At 48.8% G+C, this 24955-nt stretch overlaps 7 non-coding genes and 39 pseudogenes across 7 annotated transcripts; all 46 read right to left on the bottom strand.

The window, feature by feature from the left end:
- Positions 1 to 2173: 2173 nt before the first annotated feature.
- On the bottom strand, positions 2174 to 2282 carry LOC148105649 (5S ribosomal RNA; annotated as a pseudogene).
- Positions 2283 to 2666: 384 nt separating this feature from the next.
- LOC148105648 (5S ribosomal RNA) lies at positions 2667 to 2785 on the bottom strand. The gene has a single exon (XR_015718895.1). It is a non-coding gene; the product is annotated as a 5S ribosomal RNA (ribosomal RNA).
- A 390-nt stretch (positions 2786 to 3175) lies between these two features.
- Positions 3176 to 3294, bottom strand: LOC148105647 (5S ribosomal RNA; annotated as a pseudogene).
- Positions 3295 to 3678: 384 nt separating this feature from the next.
- LOC148105646 (5S ribosomal RNA) lies at positions 3679 to 3797 on the bottom strand (annotated as a pseudogene).
- A 390-nt stretch (positions 3798 to 4187) lies between these two features.
- Positions 4188 to 4306, bottom strand: LOC148105645 (5S ribosomal RNA; annotated as a pseudogene).
- Positions 4307 to 4657: 351 nt separating this feature from the next.
- LOC148105644 (5S ribosomal RNA) lies at positions 4658 to 4776 on the bottom strand (annotated as a pseudogene).
- A 390-nt stretch (positions 4777 to 5166) lies between these two features.
- Positions 5167 to 5285, bottom strand: LOC148105643 (5S ribosomal RNA; annotated as a pseudogene).
- A 390-nt stretch (positions 5286 to 5675) lies between these two features.
- LOC148105642 (5S ribosomal RNA) lies at positions 5676 to 5794 on the bottom strand (annotated as a pseudogene).
- Positions 5795 to 6072: 278 nt separating this feature from the next.
- On the bottom strand, positions 6073 to 6191 carry LOC148105641 (5S ribosomal RNA; annotated as a pseudogene).
- A 390-nt stretch (positions 6192 to 6581) lies between these two features.
- On the bottom strand, positions 6582 to 6700 carry LOC148105640 (5S ribosomal RNA; annotated as a pseudogene).
- Positions 6701 to 6978: 278 nt separating this feature from the next.
- LOC148105639 (5S ribosomal RNA) lies at positions 6979 to 7097 on the bottom strand (annotated as a pseudogene).
- Positions 7098 to 7487: 390 nt separating this feature from the next.
- On the bottom strand, positions 7488 to 7606 carry LOC148105638 (5S ribosomal RNA). Its single transcript, XR_015718937.1, has one exon. It is a non-coding gene; the product is annotated as a 5S ribosomal RNA (ribosomal RNA).
- A 278-nt stretch (positions 7607 to 7884) lies between these two features.
- LOC148105637 (5S ribosomal RNA) lies at positions 7885 to 8003 on the bottom strand (annotated as a pseudogene).
- Positions 8004 to 8393: 390 nt separating this feature from the next.
- On the bottom strand, positions 8394 to 8512 carry LOC148105636 (5S ribosomal RNA). Its single transcript, XR_015718894.1, has one exon. It is a non-coding gene; the product is annotated as a 5S ribosomal RNA (ribosomal RNA).
- A 390-nt stretch (positions 8513 to 8902) lies between these two features.
- LOC148105635 (5S ribosomal RNA) lies at positions 8903 to 9021 on the bottom strand (annotated as a pseudogene).
- A 384-nt stretch (positions 9022 to 9405) lies between these two features.
- On the bottom strand, positions 9406 to 9524 carry LOC148105634 (5S ribosomal RNA; annotated as a pseudogene).
- A 390-nt stretch (positions 9525 to 9914) lies between these two features.
- LOC148105633 (5S ribosomal RNA) lies at positions 9915 to 10033 on the bottom strand (annotated as a pseudogene).
- A 390-nt stretch (positions 10034 to 10423) lies between these two features.
- On the bottom strand, positions 10424 to 10542 carry LOC148105632 (5S ribosomal RNA; annotated as a pseudogene).
- Positions 10543 to 10932: 390 nt separating this feature from the next.
- On the bottom strand, positions 10933 to 11052 carry LOC148105631 (5S ribosomal RNA; annotated as a pseudogene).
- A 390-nt stretch (positions 11053 to 11442) lies between these two features.
- Positions 11443 to 11561, bottom strand: LOC148105630 (5S ribosomal RNA; annotated as a pseudogene).
- Positions 11562 to 11945: 384 nt separating this feature from the next.
- LOC148105629 (5S ribosomal RNA) lies at positions 11946 to 12064 on the bottom strand (annotated as a pseudogene).
- A 390-nt stretch (positions 12065 to 12454) lies between these two features.
- Positions 12455 to 12573, bottom strand: LOC148105628 (5S ribosomal RNA; annotated as a pseudogene).
- A 390-nt stretch (positions 12574 to 12963) lies between these two features.
- Positions 12964 to 13082, bottom strand: LOC148105627 (5S ribosomal RNA; annotated as a pseudogene).
- A 390-nt stretch (positions 13083 to 13472) lies between these two features.
- Positions 13473 to 13592, bottom strand: LOC148105626 (5S ribosomal RNA; annotated as a pseudogene).
- Positions 13593 to 13982: 390 nt separating this feature from the next.
- LOC148105625 (5S ribosomal RNA) lies at positions 13983 to 14101 on the bottom strand (annotated as a pseudogene).
- A 390-nt stretch (positions 14102 to 14491) lies between these two features.
- Positions 14492 to 14610, bottom strand: LOC148105624 (5S ribosomal RNA; annotated as a pseudogene).
- A 390-nt stretch (positions 14611 to 15000) lies between these two features.
- Positions 15001 to 15119, bottom strand: LOC148105623 (5S ribosomal RNA; annotated as a pseudogene).
- A 390-nt stretch (positions 15120 to 15509) lies between these two features.
- LOC148105622 (5S ribosomal RNA) lies at positions 15510 to 15628 on the bottom strand. The gene has a single exon (XR_015718893.1). It is a non-coding gene; the product is annotated as a 5S ribosomal RNA (ribosomal RNA).
- A 389-nt stretch (positions 15629 to 16017) lies between these two features.
- Positions 16018 to 16136, bottom strand: LOC148105621 (5S ribosomal RNA). Its single transcript, XR_015718892.1, has one exon. It is a non-coding gene; the product is annotated as a 5S ribosomal RNA (ribosomal RNA).
- Positions 16137 to 16520: 384 nt separating this feature from the next.
- LOC148105620 (5S ribosomal RNA) lies at positions 16521 to 16639 on the bottom strand (annotated as a pseudogene).
- A 384-nt stretch (positions 16640 to 17023) lies between these two features.
- LOC148105619 (5S ribosomal RNA) lies at positions 17024 to 17142 on the bottom strand (annotated as a pseudogene).
- Positions 17143 to 17532: 390 nt separating this feature from the next.
- LOC148105618 (5S ribosomal RNA) lies at positions 17533 to 17651 on the bottom strand (annotated as a pseudogene).
- Positions 17652 to 18041: 390 nt separating this feature from the next.
- On the bottom strand, positions 18042 to 18160 carry LOC148105617 (5S ribosomal RNA; annotated as a pseudogene).
- Positions 18161 to 18550: 390 nt separating this feature from the next.
- LOC148105616 (5S ribosomal RNA) lies at positions 18551 to 18669 on the bottom strand. Its single transcript, XR_015718958.1, has one exon. It is a non-coding gene; the product is annotated as a 5S ribosomal RNA (ribosomal RNA).
- Positions 18670 to 19059: 390 nt separating this feature from the next.
- LOC148105615 (5S ribosomal RNA) lies at positions 19060 to 19179 on the bottom strand (annotated as a pseudogene).
- A 390-nt stretch (positions 19180 to 19569) lies between these two features.
- Positions 19570 to 19688, bottom strand: LOC148105614 (5S ribosomal RNA; annotated as a pseudogene).
- A 390-nt stretch (positions 19689 to 20078) lies between these two features.
- On the bottom strand, positions 20079 to 20197 carry LOC148105613 (5S ribosomal RNA; annotated as a pseudogene).
- A 390-nt stretch (positions 20198 to 20587) lies between these two features.
- LOC148105612 (5S ribosomal RNA) lies at positions 20588 to 20707 on the bottom strand (annotated as a pseudogene).
- Positions 20708 to 21097: 390 nt separating this feature from the next.
- LOC148105611 (5S ribosomal RNA) lies at positions 21098 to 21216 on the bottom strand (annotated as a pseudogene).
- Positions 21217 to 21606: 390 nt separating this feature from the next.
- LOC148105610 (5S ribosomal RNA) lies at positions 21607 to 21725 on the bottom strand. Its single transcript, XR_015718891.1, has one exon. It is a non-coding gene; the product is annotated as a 5S ribosomal RNA (ribosomal RNA).
- Positions 21726 to 22115: 390 nt separating this feature from the next.
- On the bottom strand, positions 22116 to 22235 carry LOC148105609 (5S ribosomal RNA; annotated as a pseudogene).
- Positions 22236 to 22625: 390 nt separating this feature from the next.
- Positions 22626 to 22745, bottom strand: LOC148105608 (5S ribosomal RNA; annotated as a pseudogene).
- A 390-nt stretch (positions 22746 to 23135) lies between these two features.
- Positions 23136 to 23254, bottom strand: LOC148105607 (5S ribosomal RNA; annotated as a pseudogene).
- A 390-nt stretch (positions 23255 to 23644) lies between these two features.
- Positions 23645 to 23763, bottom strand: LOC148105606 (5S ribosomal RNA; annotated as a pseudogene).
- A 390-nt stretch (positions 23764 to 24153) lies between these two features.
- Positions 24154 to 24272, bottom strand: LOC148105605 (5S ribosomal RNA; annotated as a pseudogene).
- A 390-nt stretch (positions 24273 to 24662) lies between these two features.
- On the bottom strand, positions 24663 to 24782 carry LOC148105604 (5S ribosomal RNA; annotated as a pseudogene).
- Between the last annotated feature and the right edge of the window lie 173 nt (positions 24783 to 24955).

The following is a 24955-nucleotide window of genomic DNA, read 5'->3' as shown; positions in this document are numbered from 1 at the left end:
CCTGTCACCCAATTATCAAAACATTGTAGTTCTCTTGCAAAAGCGAACACAGCTAGATTAACTCTTCACACCTTCGTAAAAATGGTGTTTTCGTATCAAACAGTACACACAAGCCATCATCTACTAAGCACACAATGCGCCAACTGAACACTCATGGTATGAATACAAAACACATCTGGCTTTTGCGTTCTCTGTGCACAAGCTAGGCCATGTCAGTTTGAGCTCATACTTTTGTCATAGGTCTGTAAACATGGAGGGATCCAAACTTCAAGTACTGGTGTTTATTTACACACATCAAAACAAACACAAGTGTTTATTTCCAAGTATAGGATTATTTGCAATCGCCATGTTGACTATATGGGTTTCTTGGTCTGCAGTGAACATGCGTCCTCTGCCCCCAGCATCTGGTCATCTAGCAATTCTGTAAAGTAACAATTTCAGTATTTTTACATCTATGGTATTGTTGTGTTTCTCATTAGCATATGGCAGTGCTACAAATCTTAGTGCAAAGTGACTGTACTAACCGATTCTCATTTCAAAATGTCCTTATGATGCTTGCTACAGTGTAGCGGCTCGAGTTAGGCTGAACCCGTCGGCCAGCTTCCCTCAGGGTCATTCCACGGTTGATTACAGTTTTTTCTGATTGCTTAAGCACATTTTTTGTAACTATTGGCTATTTTTGCAAAACTCTACACACAAATAAGAAAACCTGTCACCCAATTATCAAAACATTGTAGTTCTCTTGCAAAAGCGAACACAGCTAGATTAACTCTTCACACCTTCGTAAAAATGGTGTTTTCGTATCAAACAGTACACACAAGCCATCATCTACTAAGCACACAATGCGCTAACTGCACACTGATGGTATGAATAAAAAACACATCTGGCTTTTGCTTTCTCTGTGCACAAGGTAGGCTATGTCAGTTAACTTCAAGTACTATTATTCACACACATCAAAACAAACATAAGTGTTTATTTCCAAGTATAGGATTATTTGCAATCGCCATATTGACTATATGGGTTTCTTGTTCTGCAGTGAACATGCTTCCTCTGCCCCCAGCATCTGGTCGTCTAGCAATTCTGTAAAGTAACAATTTCAGTATTTTTACATCTATGGTATTGTTGTGCTACAAATCTTAGTGCAAAGTGACTGTACTAACTGATTCTCATTTCAAAATGTCCTTATGATGCTTGCTACAGAGTAGTGGCTCGAGTTAGGCTGAACCCGTTGGCCAGCTTCCCTCAGGGTCATTCCACGGTTGATTACATGGTCCACTATTGTAGCTCTGATGTCATCAGCAATTCTATTTCTTACTCTTCTTACCCTTCCTCTCCCCCCTCCTCGTCCTCCTCTCCCCCCTTCTCATCCTCCTCTTGCTCCTCCTTGTCCTTGTCGTCCTCTTCATCCTACTTCTTCACCTCCACGTCCTCTTCCTCGGCCTCCTCTACTTCTCACTCTTCCTGCTCCCTCCATTGTACTCCACACACAGAGCTTACCTGTATTATAGTGCTTAGGCTGATTGCAAAGTGAACTAATTATCTAAAAAAGTTTTCACAAGTGAAAGTGTGCCAGACAGTTGGCAAAATAGTGTTAATGATAGCCATACATGTGTATAATTTTGCTAGGAGTGTGTTGGAAATTTGGTAATTGAGTGTAAGCAGTGAGTTGTGCCTACAGTTTTGCAAAGGGTGTGTTACAAAATTGCAAACTGAGTGCAAAGCAGTGTTTGTGCTTTTAGATTTGCAAACTCAGTGAGTGGTTTTGCTATAAGTATTAATAGTTTTAGGAATTGTGCTATAAGAATCACAGTTAGGGTTTAAGCATTCAGAAAAAACTGTAATAGCCATAAATGTGTATAGTTTTGCTAGGAGTGTGTTGATCATTTGGAAATTGAGTGTAAAGCAGTGAGTTGTGTTTACAGTTCTGCAAAAAGAGTGCTGTGCAGTGGATTGTAGCTACAGGTTTGAAAAGTGTGTGTTACAAAATGGCAAACTGAGTGCAAAGCAGTGTTTGTGCTTTTAGTTTTGCAAACTCAGTGAGTGGTTTTGCTATAAGTATTAATAGTTTTAGAAATTGTGCTATAAGAATCACAGTTAGTGTTTAAGCATTCAGAAAAAACTGTAATATACCCCTTCTCTGGATCAAAAGCAGTTCAATGACATGAAAATGAAAGGCTTACAGCACCAGGTATTCCCAGGCAGTCTCCCATCCAAGTACTAACCAAACCCAGCCCTGCTTAGCTGCCGAGATCAGGCGTGCTCAGGGTGGTATGGCCGTAAGCTGCTGCCCACAGCACAATGTGTCAATTTATGGAATCAAGTGATGAGGTGGCCAGTACCTGAAGTTACGAACACAATCCTATAACCCTACCTGCATGCTTGCCTAATACCCTAAGCCAAAGACTCAGTTTAGCATTTATCCAGCAGCACGGGCCCTGGATTTTTGAAGATGGCCTCAGGAACCAGCACAGGGCCTGGTGTGGTGTAGTTAGCCTCGGCCAGCAGCACTGGCCCTGGTGTGTTGTAGGTGGCCTCAGCCAGCAGAACAAGACATTGGTGAAAACAGCCAAAAGCAATGTCGTTAATGTGCCCTCATTAAGGGGCAGCTGCTTTGGGTCTTTTAATACACCCCTTCTCTGGATCAAAAGCAGTTCAATGACATGAAAGGCTTACAGCACCAGGTATTCCCAGGCAGTCTCCCATCCAAGTACTAACCAAGCCCAGCCCTGCTTAGCTTCCGAGATCAGACGAGGTCAGGCGTGCTCAGGGTGGTATGGCCGTAAGCTGCCGCCCACAGCACAATGTGTCAATTTATGGAATCAAGTGATGAGGTGGCCAGTACCTGAAGTTACGAACACAATCCTATAACCCTACCTGCATGCTTGCCTAATACCCTAAGCCAAAGACTCAGTTTAGCATTTATCCAGCAGCACAGGCCCTGGATTTTTGAAGATGGCCTCAGGAACCAGCACAGGGCCTGGTGTGGTGTAGTTAGCCTCGGCTAGCAGCACTGGCCCTGGTGTGTTGTAGGTGGCCTCAGCCAGCAGAACAAGACATTGGTGAAAAAACCCAAAAGCAATGTCGTTAATGTGCCCTCATTAAAGGGCATCTGCTTTGGGTCTTTTAATACACCCCTTCTCTGGATCAAAAGCAGTTCAATGACATGAAAATGAAAGGCTTACAGCACCAGGTATTCCCAGGCAGTCTCCCATCCAAGTACTAACCAAGCCCAGCCCTGCTTAGCTTCAGAGATCAGACGAGGTCAGGCGTGCTCAGGGTGGTATGGCCGTAAGCTGCTGCCCACAGCACAATGTGTCAATTTATGGAATCAAGTGATGAGGTGGCCAGTACCTGAAGTTACGAACACAATCCTATAACCCTACCTGCATGCTTGCCTAATACCCTAACCCAAAGACTCAGTTTAGCATTTATCCAGCAGCACAGGCCCTGGATTTTTGAAGATGGCCTCAGGAACCAGCAGAGGGCCTGGTGTGGTGTAGTTAGCCTTGGCCAGCAGCACTGGCCCTGGTGTGTTGTAGGTGGCCGCAGCCAGCAGAACAAGACATTGGTGAAAACAGCCAAAAGCAATGTTGTTAATATGCCCTCATTAATGCGCTTTGGGTCTTTTAATACACCCCTTCTCTGTATCAAAAGCAGTTCAATGACATGAAAATGAAAGGCTTACAGCACCAGGTATTCCCAGGCAGTCTCCCATCCAAGTACTAACCAAGCACAGCCCTGCTTAGCTTCCGAGATCAGACGAGGTCAGGCGTGCTCAGTGTGGTATGGCCGTAAGCTGCTGCCCACAGCACAATGTGTCAATTTATGGAATCAAGTGATGAGGTGGCCAGTACCTGAAGTTACGAACACAATCCTATAACCCTACCTGCATGCTTGCCTAATACCCTAAGCCAAAGACTCAGTTTAGCATTTATCCAGCAGCACAGGCCCTGGATTTTTGAAGATGGCCTAAGGAACCAGCACAGGGCCTGGTGTGGTGTAGTTAGCCTCGGCCAGCAGCACTGGCCCTGGTGTGTTGTAGGTGGCCTCAGCCAGCAGAACAAGACATTGGTGAAAACAGCCAAAAGCAATGTCGTTAATGTGCCCTCATTAATGGGCAGCTGCTTTCGGTCTTTTAATACACCCCTTCTCTGGATCAAAAGCAGTTCAATGACATGAAAATGAAAGGCTTACAGCACCAGGTATTCCCAGGCAGTCTCCCATCCAAGTACTAACCAAGCCCAGCCCTGCTTAGCTTCCGAGATCAGACGAGGTCAGGCGTACTCAGGGTGGTATGGCCGCAAGCTGCTGCCCACAGCACAATGTGTCAATTTATGGAATCAAGTGATGAGGTGGCCAGTACCTGAAGTTACGAACACAATCCTATAACCCTACCTGCATGCTTGCCTAATACCCTAACCCAAAGTCTCAGTTTAGCATTTATCCAGCAGCACGGGCCCTGGATTTTTGAAGATGGCCTCAGGAACCAGCACAGGGCCTGGTGTGTTGTAGGTGGCCTCAGCCAGCAGAACAAGACATTGGTGAAAACAGCCAAAAGCAATGTCGTTAATGTCCCCTCATTAATGGGCAGCTGCTTTGGGTCTTTTAATACACCCCTTCTCTGGATCAAAAGCAGTTCAATGACATGAAAATGAAAGGCTTACAGCACCAGGTATTCCCAGGCAGTCTCCCATCCAAGTACTAACCAAGCCCAGCCCTGCTTAGCTTCCGAGAATAGACGAGGTCAGGCGTGCTCAGGGTGGTATGGCCGTAAGCTGCTGCCCACAGCACAATGTGTCAATTTATGGAATCAAGTGATGAGGTGGCCAGTACCTGAAGTTACGAACACAATCCTATAACCCTACCTGCATGCTTGCCTCATACCCTAACCCAAAGACTCAGTTTAGCATTTATCCAGCAGCACAGGATCTAGATTTTTGAAGATGGCCTCAGGAACCAGCACAGGGCCTGGTGTGGTGTAGTTAGCCTTTGCCAGCAGCACTGGCCCTGGTGTTTAATAGGTGGCCTCAGCCAGCAGAACAAGACATTGGTGAAAACAGCCAAAAGGAATGTTGTTAATGTGCCCTCATTAATGGGCAGCTGCTTTGGGTCTTTTAATACACCCCTTCTCTGGATCAAAAGCAGTTCAATGACATGAAAATGAAAGGCTTACAGCACCAGGTATTCCCAGTTAGTCTCCCATCCAAGTACTAACCAAGCCCAGCCCTGCTTAGCTTCCGAGATCAGACGAGGTCAGGCGTGCTCAGGGTGGTATGGCTGTAAGCTGCTGCCCACAGCACAATGTGTCAATTTATGGAATCAAGTGATGAGGTGGCCAGTACCTGAAGTTACGAACACAATCCTATAACCCTACCTGCATGCTTGCCTAATACCCTAAGCCAAAGACTCAGTTTAGCATTTATCCAGCAGCACAGGCCCTGGATTTTTGAAGATGGCCTCAGGAACCAGCACAGGGCCTGGTGTGGTGTAGTTAGCCTCGGCCAGCAGCACTGGCCCTGGTGTGTTGTAGGTGGCCTCAGCCAGCAGAACAAGACATTGGTGAAAACAGCCAAAAGCAATGTCGTTAATGTGCCCTCATTAATGGGCAGCTGCTTTGGGTCTTTTAATACACCCCTTCTCTGGATCAAAAGCAGTTCAATGACATGAAAATGAAAGGCTTACAGCACCAGGTATTCCCAGGCAGTCTCCCATCCAAGTACTAACCAAGCCAAGCCCTGCTTAGCTTACGAGATCAGACGAGGTCAGGCGTGCTCAGGGTGGTATGGCTGTAAGCTGCTGCCCACAGCACAATGTGTCAATTTATGGAATCAAGTGATGAGGTGGCCAGTACCTGAAGTTACGAACACAATCCTATATGTGTGGTGTAGTTAGCCTCGGCCAGCAGCACTGGCCCTGGTGTGTTGTAGGTGGCCTCAGCCAGCAGAACAAGACATTGGTGAAAACAGCCAAAGGCAATGTCGTTAATGTGCCCTCATTAATGGGCAGCTGCTTTGGGTCTTTTAATACACCCCTTCTCTGGATCAAAAGCAGTTCAATGACATGAAAATGAAAGGCTTACAGCACCACGTATTCCCAGGCAGTCTCCCATCCAAGTACTAACCAAGCCGAGCCCTGCTTAGCTTCCGAGATCAGACGAGGTCAGGCGTGCTCAGGGTGGTATGGCCGTAAGCTGCTGCCCACAGCACAATGTCTCAATTTATGGAATCAAGTGATGAGGTGGCCAGTACCTGAAGTTACGAACACAATCCTATAACCCTACCTGCATGCTTGCCTAATACCCTAAGCCAAAGACTCAGTTTAGCATTTATCCAGCAGCACAGGCCCTGGATTTTTGAAGATGGCCTCAGGAACCAGCACAGGGCCTGGTGTGGTGTAGTTAGCCTCGGCCAGCAGCACTGGCCCTGGTGTGTTGTAGGTGGCCTCAGCCAGCAGAACAAGACATTGGTGAAAACAGCCAAAAGCAATGTCGTTAATGTGCCCTCATTAATGGGCAGCTGCTTTGGGTCTTTTAATACACCCCTTCTCTGGATCAAAAGCAGTTCAATGACATGAAAATGAAAGGCTTACAGCACCAGGTATTCCCAGGCAGTCTCCCATCCAAGTAGTAACCAAGCCCAGCCCTGCTTAGCTTCCGAGATCAGACGAGGTCAGACGTGCTCAGGGTGGTATGGCTGTAAGCTGCTACCCACAGCACAATGTGTCAATTTATGGAATCAAGTGATGAGGTGGCCAGTACCTGAAGTTACGAACACAATCCTATATGTGTGGTGTAGTTAGCCTCGGCCAGCAGCACTGGCCCTGGTGTGTTGTAGGTGGCCTCAGCCAGCAGAACAAGACATTGGTGAAAACAGCCAAAGGCAATGTCGTTAATGTGCCCTCATTAATGGGCAGCTGCTTTGGGTCTTTTAATACACCCCTTCTCTGGATCAAAAGCAGTTCAATGACATGAAAATGAAAGGCTTACAGCACCAGGTATTCCCAGGCAGTCTCCCATCCAAGTACTAACCAAGCCCAGCCCTGCTTAGCTTCCGAGATCAGACGAGGTCAGGCGTGCTCAGGGTGGTATGGCCGTAAGGTGCTGCCCACAGCACAATGTGTCAATTTATGGAATCAAGTGATGAGGTGGCCAGTACCTGAAGTTACGAACACAATCCTATAACCCTACCTCCAGGCTTGCCTAATACCCTAAGCCAAAGACTCAGTTTAGCATTTATCCAGCAGCACAGGCCCTGGATTTTTGAAGATGGCCTCAGGAACCAGCACAGGGCCTGGTGTGGTGTAGTTAGCCTCGGCCAGCAGCACTGGCCCTGGTGTGTTGTAGGTGGCCTCAGCCAGCAGAACAAGACATTGGTGAAAACAGCCAAAAGCAATGTCATTAATGTGCCCTCATTAATGGGCAGCTGCTTTGGGTCTTTTAATACACCCCTTCTCTGGATCAAAAGCAGTTCGATGACATGAAAATGAAAGGCTTACAGCACCAGGTATTCCCAGGCAGTCTCCCATCCAAGTACTAACCAAGCCCAGCCCTGCTTAGCTTCCGAGATCAGACGAGGTCAGGCGTGCTCAGGGTGGTATGGCTGTAAGCTGCTGCCCACAGCACAATGTGTCAATTTATGGAATCAAGTGATGAGGTGGCCAGTACCTGAAGTTACGAACACAATGCTATATGTGTGGTGTAGTTAGCCTCGGCCAGCAGCACTGGCCCTGGTGTGTTGTAGGTGGCCTCAGCCAGCAGAACAAGACATTGGTGAAAACAGCCAAAGGCAATGTCGTTAATGTGCCCTCATTAATGGGCAGCTGCTTTGGGTCTTTTAATACACCCCTTCTCTGGATCAAAAGCAGTTCAATGACATGAAAATGAAAGGCTTACAGCACCAGGTATTCCCAGGCAGTCTCCCATCCAAGTACTAACCAAGCCCAGCCCTGCTTAGCTTCCGAGATCAGACGAGGTCAGCCGTGCTCAGGGTGGTATGGCCGTAAGCTGCTGCCCACAGCACAATGTGTCAATTTATGGAATCAAGTGATGAGGTGGCCAGTACCTGAAGTTACGAACACAATCCTATAACCCTACCTGCATGCTTGCCTCATACCCTAACCCAAAGACTCAGTTTAGCATTTATCCAGCAGCACAGGACCTAGATTTTTGTAGATGGCCTCAGGAACCAGCACAGGGCCTGGTGTGGTGTAGTTAGCCTTTGCCAGCAGCACTGGCCCTGGTGTTTAATAGGTGGCCTCAGCCAGCAGAACAAGACATTGGTGAAAACAGCCAAAAGCAATGTTGTTAATGTGCCCTCATTAATGGGCAGCTGCTTTGGGTCTTTTAATACACCCCTTCTCTGGATCAAAAGCAGTTCAATGACATGAAAATGAAAGGCTTACAGCACCAGGTATTCCCAGGCAGTCTCCCATCCAAGTACTAACCAAGCCCAGCCCTGCTTAGCTTCCGAGATCAGACGAGGTCAGGCGTGCTCAGGGTGGTATGGCCGTAAGCTGCTGGCCACAGCACAATGTGTCAATTTATGGAATCAAGTGATGAGGTGGCCAGTACCTGAAGTTACGAGCACAATCCTATAACTCTACCTGCATGCTTGCCTAATACCCTAACCCAAAGACTCAGTTTAGCATTTATCCAGCAGCACGGGCCCTGGATTTTTGAAGATGGCCTCAGGAACCAGAACAGGGCCTGGTGTGGTGTAGTTAGCCTCGGCCAGCAGCACTGGCCCTGGTGTGTTTTAGGTGGCCTCAGCCAGCAGAACAAGACATTGGTGAAAACAGCCAAAAGCAATGTTGTTAATGTGCCCTCATTAATGGGCATCTGCTTTGGGTCTTTTAATACACCCCTTCTCTGGATCAAAAGCAGTTCAATGACATGAAAATGAAAGGCTTACAGCATGAGGTATTCCCAGTTAGTCTCCCATCCAAGTACTAACCAAGCCCAGCCCTGCTTAGCTTCCAAAATCAGACGAGGTCAGGCGTGCTCAGGGTGGTATGGCCGTAAGCTGCAACCCACAGCACAATGTGTCAATTTATGGAATCAAGTGATGAGGTGGCCAGTACCTGAAGTTACGAACACAATCCTATAACCCTACCTGCATGCTTGCCTAATACCCTAAGCCAAAGACTCAGTTTAGCATTTATCCAGCAGCACAGGCCCTGGATTTTTGAAGATGGCCTCAGGAACCAGCACAGGGCCTGGTGTGGTGTAGTTAGCCTCGGCCAGCAGCACTGGCCCTGGTGTGTTGTAGGTGGCCTCAGCCAGCAGAACAAGACATTGGTGAAAACAGCCAAAAGCAATGTCGTTAATGTGCCCTCATTAATGGGAAGCTGCTTTGGGTCTTTTAATACACCCCTTCTCTGGATCAAAAGCAGTTCAATGACATGAAAGGCTTACAGCACCAGGTATTCCCAGGCAGTCTCCCATCCAAGTACTAACGAAGCCCAGCCCTTCTTAGCTTCCGAGATCAGACGAGGTCAGGCGTGCTCAGGGTGGTATGGCCGTAAGCTGCTGCCCGCAGCACAATGTGTCAATTTATGGAATCAAGTGATGAGGTGGCCAGTACCTGAAGTTATGAACACAATCCTATAACCCTACCTGCATGCTTGCCTAATACCCTAAGCCAAAGACTCAGTTTAGCATTTATCCAGCAGCACAGGCCCTGGATTTTTGAAGATGGCCTCGGGAACCAGCACAGGGCCTGGTGTGGTGTAGTTAGCCTCGGCCAGCAGCACTGGCCCTGGTGTGTTGTAGGTGGCCTCATCCAGCAGAACAAGACATTGGTGAAAACAGACAAAAGCAATGTCGTTAATGTGCCCTCATTAATGGGCAGCTGCTTTGGGTCTTTTAATACACCCCTTCTCTGGATCAAAAGCAGTTCAATGACATGAAAATGAAAGGCTTACAGCTCCAGGTATTCCCAGTTAGTCTCCCATCCAAGTACTAACCAAGCCCAGCCCTGCTTAGCTTCCGAGATCAGACGAGGTCAGGCGTGCTCAGGGTGGTATGGCCGTAAGCTGCTGCCCAAAGCACAATGTTTCAATTTATGGAATCAAGTGATGAGGTGGCCAGTACCTGAAGTTACGAACACAATCCTATAACCCTACCTGCATGCTTGCCTAATACCCTAACCCAAAGACTCAGTTTAGCATTTATCCAGCAGCACGGGCCCTGGATTTTTGAAGATGGCCTCAGGAACCAGCACAGGGCCTGGTGTGGTGTAGTTAGCCTCGGCCAGCAACACTGGCCCTGGTGTGTTGTAGGTGGCCTCAGCCAGCAGAACAAGACATTGGTGAAAACAGCCAAAAGCAATGTTGTTAATGTGTCCTCATTAATGGGCATCTGCTTTGGGTCTTTTAATACACCCCTTCTCTGGATCAAAAGCAGTTCAATGACATGAAAGTGAAAGGCTTACAGGACCAGGTATTCCTAGGCAGTCTCCCATCCAAGTACTAACCAAGCCCAGACCTGCTTACCTTCCGAGATCAGACGAGGTCGGGCGTGCTCAGGGCGGTATGGTCGTAAGCTGCTGCCCACAGCACAATGTGTCAATTTATGGAATCAAGTGATGAGGTGGCCAGTACCTGAAGTTACGAACACAATCCTATAACCCTACCTGCATGCTTGCCTAATACCCTAACCCAAAGACTCAGTTTAGCATTTATCCAGCAGCACAGGCCCTGGATTTTTAAAGATGGCCTCAGGAACCAGCACAGGGCCTGGTGTGGTGTAGTTAGCCTCGGACAGCAGCACTGGCCCTGGTGTGTTGTAGGTGGCCTCAGCCAGCAGAACAAGACATTGGTGAAAACAGCCAAAAGCAATGTCGTTAATGTGCCCTCATTAATGGGCAGCTGCTTTGGGTCTTTCAATACACCCCTTCTCTGGATCAAAAGCAGTTCAATGACATGAAAATGAAAGGCTTACAGCACCAGGTATGCCCAGGCAGTCTCCCATCCAAGTACTAACCAAGCCCAAGCCCTGCTTAGCTTCCGAGATCAGACGAGGTCAGGCGTGATCAGGGTGGTATGGCCGTAAGCTGCTGTCCAAAGCACAATGTGTCAATTTATGGAATCAAGTGATGAGGTGGCCAGTACCTGAAGTTACGAACACAATCCTATAACCCTACCTGCATGCTTGCCTCATACCCTAACCCAAAGACTCAGTTTAGCATTTATCCAGCAGCACAGGCCCAAGATTTTTGAAGATGGCCTCAGGAACCAGAACAGGGCCTGGTGTGGTGTAGTTAGCCTCGGCCAGCAGCGCTGGCCCTGGTGTGTTGTAGGTGGCCTCAGCCAGCAGAACAAGACATTGGTGAAAACAGCCAAAAGCAATGTTGTTAATGTGCCCTCATTAATGGGCATCTGCTTTGGGTCTTTTAATACACCCCTTCTCTGGATCAAAAGCAGTTCAATGACATGAAAATGAAAGGCTTACAGCACCAGGTATTCCCAGGCAGTCTGCCATCCAAGTACTAACTAAGCCCAGACCTGCTTACCTTCCGAGATCAGACGAGGTCAGGCGTGCTCAGGGTGGTATGGCCGTAAGCTGCTGGCCACAGCACAATGTGTCAATTTATGGAATCAAGTGATGAGGTGGCCAGTACCTGAAGTTACGAACACAATCCTATAACCCTACCTGCATGCTTGCCTCATACCCTAACCCAAAGACTCAGTTTAGCATTTATCCAGCAGCACAGGACCTGGATTTTTGAAGATGGCCTCAGGAACCAGCACAGGGCCTGGTGTGGTGTAGTTAGCCTCGGCCAGCAGCACTGGCCCTGGTGTGTTGTAGGTGGCCTCAGCCAGCAGAACAAGACATTGGTGAAAACAGCCAAAAGCAATGTCGTTAATGTGCCCTCATTAATGGGAAGCTGCTTTGGGTCTTTTAATACACCCCTTCTCTGGATCAAAAGCAGTTCAATGACATGAAAGGCTTACAGCACCAGGTATTCCCAGGCAGTCTCCCATCCAAGTACTAACGAAGCCCAGCCCTTCTTAGCTTCCGAGATCAGACGAGGTCAGGCGTGCTCAGGGTGGTATGGCCGTAAGCTGCTGCCCGCAGCACAATGTGTCAATTTATGGAATCAAGTGATGAGGTGGCCAGTACCTGAAGTTATGAACACAATCCTATAACCCTACCTGCATGCTTGCCTAATACCCTAAGCCAAAGACTCAGTTTAGCATTTATCCAGCAGCACAGGCCCTGGATTTTTGAAGATGGCCTCGGGAACCAGCACAGGGCCTGGTGTGGTGTAGTTAGCCTCGGCCAGCAGCACTGGCCCTGGTGTGTTGTAGGTGGCCTCATCCAGCAGAACAAGACATTGGTGAAAACAGACAAAAGCAATGTCGTTAATGTGCCCTCATTAATGGGCAGCTGCTTTGGGTCTTTTAATACACCCCTTCTCTGGATCAAAAGCAGTTCAATGACATGAAAATGAAAGGCTTACAGCTCCAGGTATTCCCAGTTAGTCTCCCATCCAAGTACTAACCAAGCCCAGCCCTGCTTAGCTTCCGAGATCAGACGAGGTCAGGCGTGCTCAGGGTGGTATGGCCGTAAGCTGCTGCCCAAAGCACAATGTTTCAATTTATGGAATCAAGTGATGAGGTGGCCAGTACCTGAAGTTACGAACACAATCCTATAACCCTACCTGCATGCTTGCCTAATACCCTAACCCAAAGACTCAGTTTAGCATTTATCCAGCAGCACGGGCCCTGGATTTTTGAAGATGGCCTCAGGAACCAGCACAGGGCCTGGTGTGGTGTAGTTAGCCTCGGCCAGCAACACTGGCCCTGGTGTGTTGTAGGTGGCCTCAGCCAGCAGAACAAGACATTGGTGAAAACAGCCAAAAGCAATGTTGTTAATGTGTCCTCATTAATGGGCATCTGCTTTGGGTCTTTTAATACACCCCTTCTCTGGATCAAAAGCAGTTCAATGACATGAAAGTGAAAGGCTTACAGGACCAGGTATTCCTAGGCAGTCTCCCATCCAAGTACTAACCAAGCCCAGACCTGCTTACCTTCCGAGATCAGACGAGGTCGGGCGTGCTCAGGGCGGTATGGTCGTAAGCTGCTGCCCACAGCACAATGTGTCAATTTATGGAATCAAGTGATGAGGTGGCCAGTACCTGAAGTTACGAACACAATCCTATAACCCTACCTGCATGCTTGCCTAATACCCTAACCCAAAGACTCAGTTTAGCATTTATCCAGCAGCACAGGCCCTGGATTTTTAAAGATGGCCTCAGGAACCAGCACAGGGCCTGGTGTGGTGTAGTTAGCCTCGGACAGCAGCACTGGCCCTGGTGTGTTGTAGGTGGCCTCAGCCAGCAGAACAAGACATTGGTGAAAACAGCCAAAAGCAATGTCGTTAATGTGCCCTCATTAATGGGCAGCTGCTTTGGGTCTTTCAATACACCCCTTCTCTGGATCAAAAGCAGTTCAATGACATGAAAATGAAAGGCTTACAGCACCAGGTATGCCCAGGCAGTCTCCCATCCAAGTACTAACCAAGCCCAAGCCCTGCTTAGCTTCCGAGATCAGACGAGGTCAGGCGTGATCAGGGTGGTATGGCCGTAAGCTGCTGTCCAAAGCACAATGTGTCAATTTATGGAATCAAGTGATGAGGTGGCCAGTACCTGAAGTTACGAACACAATCCTATAACCCTACCTGCATGCTTGCCTCATACCCTAACCCAAAGACTCAGTTTAGCATTTATCCAGCAGCACAGGCCCTGGATTTTTGAAGATGGCCTCAGGAACCAGAACAGGGCCTGGTGTGGTGTAGTTAGCCTCGGCCAGCAGCGCTGGCCCTGGTGTGTTGTAGGTGGCCTCAGCCAGCAGAACAAGACATTGGTGAAAACAGCCAAAAGCAATGTTGTTAATGTGCCCTCATTAATGGGCATCTGCTTTGGGTCTTTTAATACACCCCTTCTCTGGATCAAAAGCAGTTCAATGACATGAAAATGAAAGGCTTACAGCACCAGGTATTCCCAGGCAGTCTGCCATCCAAGTACTAACTAAGCCCAGCCCTGCTTAGCTTCCGAGATCAGACGAGGTCAGGCGTGCTCAGGGTGGTATGGCCGTAAGCTGCTGGCCACAGCACAATGTGTCAATTTATGGAATCAAGTGATGAGGTGGCCAGTACCTGAAGTTACGAACACAATCCTATAACCCTACCTGCATGCTTGCCTCATACCCTAACCCAAAGACTCAGTTTAGCATTTATCCAGCAGCACAGGACCTGGATTTTTGAAGATGGCCTCAGGAACCAGCACAGGGTCTGGTGTGGTGTAGTTAGCCTCGGCCAGCAGCACTGGCCCTGGTGTGTTGTAGGTGGCCTCAGCCAGCAGAACAAGACATTGGTGAAAACAGCCAAAAGCAATGTCGTTAATGTGCCCTCATTAATGGGCAGCTGCTTAGGGTCTTTTAATACACCCCTTCTCTGGATCAAAAGCAGTTCAATGACATGAAAATGAAAGGCTTACAGCACCAGGTATTCCCACGCAGTCTCCCATCGAAGTACTAACCAAGCCCAGCCCTGCTAAACTTCCGAGATCAGACGAGGTCAGGCGTGCTCAGGGTGGTATGGCCGTAAGATGCTACCCACAGCACAATGTGTCAATTTATGGAATCAAGTGATGAGGTGGCCAGTACCTGAAGTTACGAACACAATCCTATAACCCTACCTGCATGCTTGCCTAATACCCTAACCCAAAGACTCAGTTTAGCATTTATCCAGCAGCACGGGCCCTGGATTTTTGAAGATGGCCTCAGGAACCAGCACAGGGCCTGGTGTGGTGTAGTTAGCCTCGGCCAGCAGCACTGGCCCTGGTGTGTTGTAGGTGGCCTCAGCCAGCAGAACAAGACATTGGTGAAAACAGCCAAAAGCAATGTCGTTAATGTGCCCTCATTAATGGGCATCTGCTTTGGGTCTTTTAATACACCCCTTCTCTGGATCAAAAGCAGTTCAATGACATGAAAATGAAAGGCTTACAGCACCAGGTATTCCCAGGCAGTCTGCCATCCAAGTACTAACCAAGCCCAGCCCTGCTTAGCTTCCGAGATCAGACGAGGTCAGGCGTGCTCAGGGTGGTATGGCCGTAAGCTGCTGGCCACAGCACAATGTGTCAATTTATGGAATCAAGTGATGAGGTGGCCAGTACCTGAAGTTACGAACACAATCCTATAACCCTACCTGCATGCTTGCCTCATACCCTAACCCAAAGACTCAGTTTAGCATTTATCCAGCAGCACAGGACCTGGATTTTTGAAGATGGCCTCAGGAACCAGCACAGGGTCTGGTGTGGTGTAGTTAGCCTCGGCCAGCAGCACTGGCCCTGGTGTGTTGTAGGTGGCCTCAGCCAGCAGAACAAGACATTGGTGAAAACAGCCAAAAGCAATGTCGTTAATGTGCCCTCATTAATGGGCAGCTGCTTTGGGTCTTTTAATAAACCACTTCTCTGGATCAAAAGTACTTCAATGACATGAAAATGAAAGGCTTACAGCACCAGGTATTCCCAGGCAGTCTCCCATCCAAGTACTAACCAAGCCCAGCCCTGCTTAGCTTCCGAGATCAGACGAGGTCAGGCGTGCTCAGGGTGGTATGGCCGTAAGCTGCTGCCCACAGCACAATGTGTCAATTTATGGAATCAAGTGATGAGGTGGCCAGTACCTGAAGTTACGAACACAATCCTATAACCCTACCTGCATGCTTGCCTAATACCCTAACCCAAAGACTCAGTTTAGCATTTATCCAGCAGCACAGGACCTGGAATTTGAAGATGGCCTCAGGAACCAGCACAGGGCCTGGTGTGGTGTAGTTAGCCTCGGCCAGCAGCACTGGCCCTGTTGTTTAATAGGTGGCCTCAGCCAGCAGAACAAGACATTGGTGAAAACAGCCAAAAGCAATGTTGTTAATGTGCCCTCATTAATGGGCAGCTGCTTTGGGTCTTTTAATACACCCCTTCTCTGGATCAAAAGCAGTTCAATGACATGAAAAAGAAAGGCTTACAGCACCAGGTATTCCCAGGCAGTCTCCCATCCAAGTACTAACCAAGCCCAGCCCTGCTTAGCTTCCGAGATCAGACGAGGTCAGGCGTGCTCAGGGTGGTATGGCCGTAAGCTGCTGCCCACAGCACAATGTCTCAATTTATGGAATCAAGTGATGAGGTGGCCAGTACCTGAAGTTACGAACACAATCCTATAACCCTACCTGCATGCTTGCCTAATACCCTAAGCCAAAGACTCAGTTTAGCATTTATCCAGCAGCTCGGGCCCTGGATTTTTGAAGATGGCCTCAGGAACCAGCACAGGGCCTGGTGTGGTGTAGTTAGCCTCGGCCAGCAGCACTGGCCCTGGTGTGTTGTAGGTGGCCTCAGCCAGCAGAACAAGACATTGGTGAAAACAGCCAAAAGCAATGTCGTTAATGTGCCCTCATTAATGGGCAGCTGCTTTGGGTCTTTTAATACACCCCTTCTCTGGATCAAAAGTAGTTCAATGACATGAAACGCTTACAGCACCAGGTATTCCCAGGCAGTCTCGCATCCAAGTACTAACCAAGCCCAGCCCTGCTTAGCTTCCAAAATCAGACGAGGTCAGGCGTGCTCAGGGTGGTATGGCCGTAAGCTGCAACCCACAGCACAATGTGTCAATTTATGGAATCAAGTGATGAGGTGGCCAGTACCTGAAGTTACGAACACAATCCTATAACCCTACCTGCATGCTTGCCTAATACCCTAAGCCAAAGACTCAGTTTAGCATTTATCCAGCAGCACAGGCCCTGGATTTTTGAAGATGGCCTCAGGAACCAGCACAGGGCCTGGTGTGGTGTAGTTAGCCTCGGCCAGCAGCACTGGCCCTGGTGTGTTGTAGGTGGCCTCAGCCAGCAGAACAAGACATTGGTGAAAACAGCCAAAAGCAATGTCGTTAATGTGCCCTCATTAATGGGAAGCTGCTTTGGGTCTTTTAATACACCCCTTCTCTGGATCAAAAGCAGTTCAATGACATGAAAGGCTTACAGCACCAGGTATTCCCAGGCAGTCTCCCATCCAAGTACTAACGAAGCCCAGCCCTTCTTAGCTTCCGAGATCAGACGAGGTCAGGCGTGCTCAGGGTGGTATGGCCGTAAGCTGCTGCCCGCAGCACAATGTGTCAATTTATGGAATCAAGTGATGAGGTGGCCAGTACCTGAAGTTACGAACACAATCCTATAACCCTACCTGCATGCTTGCCTAATACCCTAAGCCAAAGACTCAGTTTAGCATTTATCCAGCAGCACAGGCCCTGGATTTTTGAAGATGGCCTCGGGAACCAGCACAGGGCCTGGTGTGGTGTAGTTAGCCTCGGCCAGCAGCACTGGCCCTGGTGTGTTGTAGGTGGCCTCATCCAGCAGAACAAGACATTGGTGAAAACAGACAAAAGCAATGTCGTTAATGTGCCCTCATTAATGGGCAGCTGCTTTGGGTCTTTTAATACACCCCTTCTCTGGATCAAAAGCAGTTCAATGACATGAAAATGAAAGGCTTACAGCTCCAGGTATTCCCAGTTAGTCTCCCATCCAAGTACTAACCAAGCCCAGCCCTGCTTAGCTTCCGAGATCAGACGAGGTCAGGCGTGCTCAGGGTGGTATGGCCGTAAGCTGCTGCCCAAAGCACAATGTTTCAATTTATGGAATCAAGTGATGAGGTGGCCAGTACCTGAAGTTACGAACACAATCCTATAACCCTACCTGCATGCTTGCCTAATACCCTAACCCAAAGACTCAGTTTAGCATTTATCCAGCAGCACGGGCCCTGGATTTTTGAAGATGGCCTCAGGAACCAGCACAGGGCCTGGTGTGGTGTAGTTAGCCTCGGCCAGCAACACTGGCCCTGGTGTGTTGTAGGTGGCCTCAGCCAGCAGAACAAGACATTGGTGAAAACAGCCAAAAGCAATGTTGTTAATGTGTCCTCATTAATGGGCATCTGCTTTGGGTCTTTTAATACACCCCTTCTCTGGATCAAAAGCAGTTCAATGACATGAAAGTGAAAGGCTTACAGGACCAGGTATTCCTAGGCAGTCTCCCATCCAAGTACTAACCAAGCCCAGACCTGCTTACCTTCCGAGATCAGACGAGGTCGGGCGTGCTCAGGGCGGTATGGTCGTAAGCTGCTGCCCACAGCACAATGTGTCAATTTATGGAATCAAGTGATGAGGTGGCCAGTACCTGAAGTTACGAACACAATCCTATAACCCTACCTGCATGCTTGCCTAATACCCTAACCCAAAGACTCAGTTTAGCATTTATCCAGCAGCACAGGCCCTGGATTTTTAAAGATGGCCTCAGGAACCAGCACAGGGCCTGGTGTGGTGTAGTTAGCCTCGGACAGCAGCACTGGCCCTGGTGTGTTGTAGGTGGCCTCAGCCAGCAGAACAAGACATTGGTGAAAACAGCCAAAAGCAATGTCGTTAATGTGCCCTCATTAATGGGCAGCTGCTTTGGGTCTTTCAATACACCCCTTCTCTGGATCAAAAGCAGTTCAATGACATGAAAATGAAAGGCTTACAGCACCAGGTATTCCCAGGCAGTCTCCCATCCAAGTACTAACCAAGCCCAGCCCTGCTTAACTTCCGAGATCAGACGAGGTCAGGCGTGCTCAGGGTGGTATGGCCGTAAGCTGCTGCCCACAGCACAATGTGTCAATTTATGGAAACAAGTGATGAGGTGGCCAGTACCTGAAGTTACGAACACAATCCTATAACCCTACCTGCATGCTTGCCTAATACCCTAAGCCAAAGACTCAGTTTAGCATTTATCCAGCAGCACAGGCCCTGGATTTTTGAAGATGGCCTCAGGAACCAGCACAGGGCCTGGTGTGGTGTAGTTAGCCTCGGCCAGCAGCACTGGCCCTGGTGTGTTGTAGGTGGCCTCAGCCAGCAGAACAAGACATTGGTGAAAACAGCCAAAAGCAATGTTGTTAATCTGCCCTCATTAATGGGCATCTGCTTTGGGTCTTTTAATACACCCCTTCTCTGGATCAAAAGCAGTTCAATGACATGAAAATGAAAGGCTTACAGCACCAGGTATGCCCAGGCAGTCTCCCATCCAAGTACTAACCAAGCCCAAGCCCTGCTTAGCTTCCGAGATCAGACGAGGTCAGGCGTGATCAGGGTGGTATGGCCGTAAGCTGCTGTCCAAAGCACAATGTGTCAATTTATGGAATCAAGTGATGAGGTGGCCAGTACCTGAAGTTACGAACACAATCCTATAACCCTACCTGCATGCTTGCCTCATACCCTAACCCAAAGACTCAGTTTAGCATTTATCCAGCAGCACAGGCCCAAGATTTTTGAAGATGGCCTCAGGAACCAGAACAGGGCCTGGTGTGGTGTAGTTAGCCTCGGCCAGCAGCGCTGGCCCTGGTGTGTTGTAGGTGGCCTCAGCCAGCAGAACAAGACATTGGTGAAAACAGCCAAAAGCAATGTTGTTAATGTGCCCTCATTAATGGGCATCTGCTTTGGGTCTTTTAATACACCCCTTCTCTGGATCAAAAGCAGTTCAATGACATGAAAATGAAAGGCTTACAGCACCAGGTATTCCCAGGCAGTCTGCCATCCAAGTACTAACCAAGCCCAGCCGTGCTTAGCTTCCGAGATCAGACGAGGTCAGGCGTGCTCAGGGTGGTATGGCCGTAAGCTGCTGGCCACAGCACAATGTGTCAATTTATGGAATCAAGTGATGAGGTGGCCAGTACCTGAAGTTACGAACACAATCCTATAACCCTACCTGCATGCTTGCCTCATACCCTAACCCAAAGACTCAGTTTAGCATTTATCCAGCAGCACAGGACCTGGATTTTTGAAGATGGCCTCAGGAACCAGCACAGGGTCTGGTGTGGTGTAGTTAGCCTCGGCCAGCAGCACTGGCCCTGGTGTGTTGTAGGTGGCCTCAGCCAGCAGAACAAGACATTGGTGAAAACAGCCAAAAGCAATGTCGTTAATGTGCCCTCATTAATGGGCAGCTGCTTAGGGTCTTTTAATACACCCCTTCTCTGGATCAAAAGCAGTTCAATGACATGAAAATGAAAGGCTTACAGCACCAGGTATTCCCACGCAGTCTCCCATCGAAGTACTAACCAAGCCCAGCCCTGCTAAACTTCCGAGATCAGACGAGGTCAGGCGTGCTCAGGGTGGTATGGCCGTAAGATGCTACCCACAGCACAATGTGTCAATTTATGGAATCAAGTGATGAGGTGGCCAGTACCTGAAGTTACGAACACAATCCTATAACCCTACCTGCATGCTTGCCTAATACCCTAACCCAAAGACTCAGTTTAGCATTTATCCAGCAGCACGGGCCCTGGATTTTTGAAGATGGCCTCAGGAACCAGCACAGGGCCTGGTGTGGTGTAGTTAGCCTCGGCCAGCAGCACTGGCCCTGGTGTGTTGTAGGTGGCCTCAGCCAGCAGAACAAGACATTGGTGAAAACAGCCAAAAGCAATGTCGTTAATGTGCCCTCATTAATGGGCAGCTGCTTTGGGTCTTTTAATACACCCCTTCTCTGGATCAAAAGTAGTTCAATGACATGAAAATGAAACGCTTACAGCACCAGGTATGCCCAGGCAGTCTCCCATCCAAGTACTAACCAAGCCCAAGCCCTGCTTAGCTTCCGAGATCAGACGAGGTCAGGCGTGATCAGGGTGGTATGGCCGTAAGCTGCTGCCCACAGCACAATGTGTCAATTTATGGAATCAAGTGATGAGGTGGCCAGTACCTGAAGTTACGAACACAATCCTATAACCCTACCTGCATGCTTGCCTCATACCCTAACCCAAAGACTCAGTTTAGCATTTATCCAGCAGCACAGGCCCAAGATTTTTGAAGATGGCCTCAGGAACCAGAACAGGGCCTGGTGTGGTGTAGTTAGCCTCGGCCAGCAGCGCTGGCCCTGGTGTGTTGTAGGTGGCCTCAGCCAGCAGAACAAGACATTGGTGAAAACAGCCAAAAGCAATGTTGTTAATGTGCCCTCATTAATGGGCATCTGCTTTGGGTCTTTTAATACACCCCTTCTCTGGATCAAAAGCAGTTCAATGACATGAAAATGAAAGGCTTACAGCACCAGGTATTCCCAGGCAGTCTGCCATCCAAGTACTAACCAAGCCCAGCCCTGCTTAGCTTCCGAGATCAGACGAGGTCAGGCGTGCTCAGGGTGGTATGGCCGTAAGCTGCTGGCCACAGCACAATGTGTCAATTTATGGAATCAAGTGATGAGGTGGCCAGTACCTGAAGTTACGAACACAATCCTATAACCCTACCTGCATGCTTGCCTCATACCCTAACCCAAAGACTCAGTTTAGCATTTATCCAGCAGCACAGGACCTGGATTTTTGAAGATGGCCTCAGGAACCAGCACAGGGTCTGGTGTGGTGTAGTTAGCCTCGGCCAGCAGCACTGGCCCTGGTGTGTTGTAGGTGGCCTCAGCCAGCAGAACAAGACATTGGTGAAAACAGCCAAAAGCAATGTCGTTAATGTGCCCTCATTAATGGGCAGCTGCTTTGGGTCTTTTAATAAACCACTTCTCTGGATCAAAAGTACTTCAATGACATGAAAATGAAAGGCTTACAGCACCAGGTATTCCCAGGCAGTCTCCCATCCAAGTACTAACCAAGCCCAGCCCTGCTTAGCTTCCGAGATCAGACGAGGTCAGGCGTGCTCAGGGTGGTATGGCCGTAAGCTGCTGCCCACAGCACAATGTGTCAATTTATGGAATCAAGTGATGAGGTGGCCAGTACCTGAAGTTACGAACACAATCCTATAACCCTACCTGCATGCTTGCCTAATACCCTAACCCAAAGACTCAGTTTAGCATTTATCCAGCAGCACAGGCCCAAGATTTTTGAAGATGGCCTCAGGAACCAGCACAGGGCCTGGTGTGGTGTAGTTAGCCTCGGCCAGCAGCACTGGCCCTGGTGTGTTGTAGGTGGCCTCAGCCAGCAGAACAAGACATTGGTGAAAACAGCCAAAAGCAATGTTGTTAATGTGCCCTCATTAATGGGCATCTGCTTTGGGTCTTTTAATACACCCCTTCTCTGGATCAAAAGCAGTTCAATGACATGAAAATGAAAGGCTTACAGCACCAGGTATGCCCAGGCAGTCTCCCATCCAAGTACTAACCAAGCCCAAGCCCTGCTTAGCTTCCGAGATCAGACGAGGTCAGGCGTGATCAGGGTGGTATGGCCGTAAGCTGCTGCCCAAAGCACAATGTGTCAATTTATGGAATCAAGTGATGAGGTGGCCAGTACCTGAAGTTACGAACACAATCCTATAACCCTACCTGCATGCTTGCCTCATACCCTAACCCAAAGACTCAGTTTAGCATTTATCCAGCAGCACAGGCCCAAGATTTTTGAAGATGGCCTCAGGAACCAGCAGAGGGCCTGGTGTGGTGTAGTTAGCCTCGGCCAGCAGCGCTGGCCCTGGTGTGTTGTAGGTGGCCTCAGCCAGCAGAACAAGACATTGGTGAAAACAGCCAAAAGCAATGTTGTTAATGTGCCCTCATTAATGGGCATCTGCTTTGGGTCTTTTAATACACCCCTTCTCTGGATCAAAAGCAGTTCAATGACATGAAAATGAAAGGCTTACAGCACCAGGTATTCCCAGGCAGTCTCCCATCGAAGTACTAACCAAGCCCAAGCCCTGCTTAGCTTCCGAGATCAGACGAGGTCAGGCGTGATCAGGGTGGTATGGCCGTAAGCTGCTGCCCAAAGCACAATGTGTCAATTTATGGAATCAAGTGATGAGGTGGCCAGTACCTGAAGTTACGAACACAATCCTATAACCCTACCTGCATGCTTGCCTCATACCCTAACCCAAAGACTCAGTTTAGCATTTATCCAGTAGCACAGGCCCAAGATTTTTGAAGATGGCCTCAGGAACCAGCACAGGGCCTGGTGTGGTGTAGTTAGCCTCGGCCAGCAGCACTGGCCCTGGTGTGTTGTAGGTGGCCTCAGCCAGCAGAACAAGACATTGGTGAAAACAGCCAAAAGCAATGTTGTTAATGTGCCCTCATTAATGGGCATCTGCTTTGGGTCTTTTAATACACCCCTTCTCTGGATCAAAAGCAGTTCAATGACATGAAAATGAAAGGCTTACAGCACCAGGTATTCCCAGGCAGTCTGCCATCCAAGTACTAACCAAGCCCAGACCTGCTTAGCTTCCGGGATCAGACGAGGTCAGGCGTGCTCAGGGTGGTATGGCCGTAAGCTGCTGCCGACTGCACAATGTGTCAATTTATGGAATCAAGTGATGAGGTGGCCAGTACCTGAAGTTACGAACACAATTCTATAACCCTACCTGCATGCTTGCCTCATACCCTAACCCAAACACTCAGTTTAGCATTTATCCAGCAGCACAGGACCTGGATTTTTGAAGATGGCCTCAGGAACCAGCACAGGGTCTGGTGTGGTGTAGTTAGCCTCGGCCAGCAGCACTGGCCCTGGTGTGTTGTAGGTGGCCTCAGCCAGCAGAACAAGACATTGGTGAAAACAGCCAAAAGCAATGTCGTTAATGTGCCCTCATTAATGGGCAGCTGCTTAGGGTCTTTTAATACACCCCTTCTCTGGATCAAAAGCAGTTCAATGACATGAAAATGAAAGGCTTACAGCACCAGGTATTCCCACGCAGTCTCCCATCCAAGTACTAACCAAGCCCAGCCCTGCTAAACTTCCGAGATCAGACGAGGTCAGGCGTGCTCAGGGTGGTATGGCCGTAAGATGCTACCCACAGCACAATGTGTCAATTTATGGAATCAAGTGATGAGGTGGCCAGTACCTGAAGTTACGAACACAATCCTATAACCCTACCTGCATGCTTGCCTAATACCCTAACCCAAAGACTCAGTTTAGCATTTATCCAGCAGCACGGGCCCTGGATTTTTGAAGATGGCCTCAGGAACCAGCAGAGGGCCTGGTGTGGTGTAGTTAGCCTCGGCCAGCAGCACTGGCCCTGGTGTGTTGTAGGTGGCCTCAGCCAGCAGAACAAGACATTGGTGAAAACAGCCAAAAGCAATGTTGTTAATGTGCCCTCATTAATGGGCAGCTGCTTTGGGTCTTTTAATAAACCACTTCTCTGGATCAAAAGTACTTCAATGACATGAAAATGAAAGGCTTACAGCACCAGGTATTCCCAGGCAGTCTCCCTTCCAAGTACTAACCAAGCCCAGCCCTGCTTAGCTTCCGAGATCAGACGAGGTCAGGCGTGCTCAGGGTGGTATGGCCGTAAGCTGCTGCCCACAGCACAATGTGTCAATTTATGGAATCAAGTGATGAGGTGGCCAGTACCTGAAGTTACGAACACAATCCTATAACCCTACCTGCATGCTTGCCTAATACCCTAACCCAAAGACTCAGTTTAGCATTTATCCAGCAGCACAGGCCCAAGATTTTTGAAGATGGCCTCAGGAACCAGCACAGGGCCTGGTGTGGTGTAGTTAGCCTCGGCCAGCAGCACTGGCCCTGGTGTGTTGTAGGTGGCCTCAGCCAGCAGAACAAGACATTGGTGAAAACAGCCAAAAGCAATGTTGTTAATGTGCCCTCATTAATGGGCATCTGCTTTGGGTCTTTTAATACACCCCTTCTCTGGATCAAAAGCAGTTCAATGACATAAAAATGAAAGGCTTACAGCACCAGGTATGCCCAGGCAGTCTCCCATCCAAGTACTAACCAAGCCCAAGCCCTGCTTAGCTTCCGAGATGAGACGAGGTCAGGCGTGATCAGGGTGGTATGGCCGTAAGCTGCTGCCCAAAGCACAATGTGTCAATTTATGGAATCAAGTGATGAGGTGGCCAGTACCTGAAGTTACGAACACAATCCTATAACCCTACCTGCATGCTTGCCTCATACCCTAACCCAAAGACTCAGTTTAGCATTTATCCAGCAGCACAGGCCCAAGATTTTTGAAGATGGCC

This window comes from Neolamprologus brichardi, chromosome 3, assembly GCF_056152115.1.
Source record: "Neolamprologus brichardi isolate AB-2024 chromosome 3, ASM5615211v1, whole genome shotgun sequence".
Taxonomy (NCBI): Eukaryota; Metazoa; Chordata; class Actinopteri; order Cichliformes; family Cichlidae; genus Neolamprologus; species Neolamprologus brichardi.
This window is presented reverse-complemented; position numbering and strand designations above follow the sequence as displayed.